Below are 2,500 nucleotides of genomic sequence, written 5' to 3'. Positions count from 1 at the left end.
AGACAGACAGACAGACAGAGATTCGGGGAGACAAAGAGAGAGACAGACAGTAAGACTGAGAAAAGGAGGTTCACAGAGACAGACAGACAGACAGACAGAGAGGGAGAGAGACAGACAGACAGAGATTCGGGGAGACAAAGAGAGAGACAGACAGAAAGACTGAGAAAAGGAGGTTCACAGAGAGAGACAGACAGACAGACAGACAGACAGAGACAGAGAGACAGACAGACAGACATTCGGGGAGACAAAGAGAGAGACAGACAGAAAGACTGAGAAAAGGAGGTTCACAGAGAGAGACAGACAGACAGACAGACAGACAGAGACAGAGAGACAGACAGACAGACATTCGGGGAGACAAAGAGAGAGACAGACAGAAAGACTGAGAAAAGGAGGTTCACAGAGAGAGACAGACAGACAGACAGACAGAGAGGGAGAGAGACAGACAGAAAGACTGAGAAAAGGGAGATTCACAGAGACAGACAGACAGACAGACAGAGAGGGAGAGAGACAGACAGACAGAGATTCGGGGAGACAAAGAGAGAGACAGACAGAAAGACTGAGAAAAGGGAGATTCACAGAGAGAGACAGACAGACAGAGACAGAGAGGGAGAGAGACAGACAGACAGACATTCGGGGAGACAAAGAGAGAGACAGACAGAAAGACTGAGAAAAGGAGATTCACAGGGAGGGAGAGAGACAGACAGACAGAGACAGAGAGGGAGAGAGACAGACAGACAGAGATTCGGGGAGACAAAGAGAGAGACAGACAGAAAGACTGAGAAAAGGAGGTTCACAGAGACAGACAGACAGACAGACAGACAGAGACAGAGAGGGAGAGAGACAGACAGACAGACATTCGGGGAGACAAAGAGAGAGACAGACAGAAAGACTGAGAAAAGGAGGTTCACAGAGAGAGACAGACAGACAGACAGACAGAGACAGAGAGACAGACAGACAGACATTCGGGGAGACAAAGAGAGAGACAGACAGAAAGACTGAGAAAAGGAGGTTCACAGAGACAGACAGACAGACAGACAGACAGAGACAGAGAGGGAGAGAGACAGACAGACAGACAGAGATTCGGGGAGACAAAGAGAGAGACAGACAGAAAGACTGAGAAAAGGAGGTTCACAGAGAGAGACAGACAGACAGACAGACAGAGAATCCGAGAGACAAAGAGAGAGACAGACAGAAAGACTGAGAAAAGGGAGATTCACAGAGAGAGACAGACAGACAGAGACAGAGAGGGAGAGAGACAGACAGACAGAGATTCGGGGAGACAAAGAGAGAGACAGACAGAAAGACTGAGAAAAGGAGGTTCACAGGGAGAGAAAGAGAGGCAGACAGACAGAAATAAGACAGACAGACAGACAGACACACAGACAGTGAGAGTAACAAGGTCAGCCGGAGGTTAGCCTTTCGAACAATCGCTATGTAAACTGAAAACGATTGAAATCATGACAGTAAACTTGAAGTTCAAATAAACGAGGACACAAGTATACCCATGTAAGACTCTTCATCACCAAGTGGGGAGATTTACAACGACTCAAGCGCACTTCGTGTGAAGCTCAAGACGGCGAGCTGATTGCGAAACCAATTTCGTATATATCTCAGATAACAAAACTGTCCGTTCGTCTGTCAATGGGCAATCCTGGTTGACACGCGTGGTTTTTTTTTTTTTTGGTTTGTTTTTTTTTTTTTTTTCCTTATACACCTTTCCAACACGGACTTACTGTTATCATTCTTTTCCATGTTTCATCCAACGCGAAGTTGGTATCTTTCCAATGACTGTCCTCTTCTCCGTTCTTACAAGACTTTTGATTGGTTGGATGGAACCAGACTTGCCGCCATTTTCGTTGTTTTTGTTCATGGAAATTGGGAGCGTTCGCCAAAATGGGCCGGGCGTGTTTATTTTTAGATTGACAGTGCTGGACCAATGGTTTTTGTTCGTGATGAATACAGTCTTTATTTTGTTTCCAGCTGCGAAAGAGTGGTAGGCATTTTGTTGTCGGAGTTGTTGGCGGTTCCCGAGCTGCTGACTTTATTGTGACGTTGTCAATGCACGGTTAGACTTACCTGTGCATATTTTTTTTTTGGTCTCTCGGGTATCATTGGTGGGTTTCTGAAAACAACTGACAGAACGAACGAGCAAGTTTAGAATTTCATGATAAAAGCAACAAGTTCGAGTCATGCGTGCCAGCTTCCGTAACTAAAAGCTAACGACAACGATAAAAGACACTGATGGCAGTTTAGGGATTTTGCGTTCACGACCTGTTTTTAAAAAAGTCACAAACTTTAACCAGAAAAAAATTAGATTTTTTTTAAACCGTTAAAACAAACATGTAGAAGCATTTACTCTGAATGTCAATACTGCTTTTGAGAAAGAAAAAAAATCTTTTCGTTCACGTTTTGCATTGGACTCGAACTCCCGACCACTGGTGGACACTGGATCATAGGTCCAACGCTTGAACCTGATTCTGACAAGACGCCCTCATCTTTT

At 44.9% G+C, this 2,500-nt stretch overlaps 1 protein-coding gene across 1 annotated transcript in view; it reads left to right on the top strand.

Moving 5' to 3' along the window:
• Nucleotides 1–2,500, top strand: part of LOC143301429 (uncharacterized) — a 35,107-nt gene that overhangs the window by 10,441 nt on the left and 22,166 nt on the right. The gene's annotated exons all lie outside the window — the stretch shown is intronic.

Source organism: Babylonia areolata, chromosome 27, assembly GCF_041734735.1.
Source record: "Babylonia areolata isolate BAREFJ2019XMU chromosome 27, ASM4173473v1, whole genome shotgun sequence".
In the NCBI taxonomy this organism is placed as follows: domain Eukaryota; kingdom Metazoa; phylum Mollusca; class Gastropoda; order Neogastropoda; family Buccinidae; genus Babylonia; species Babylonia areolata.
This window is presented reverse-complemented; position numbering and strand designations above follow the sequence as displayed.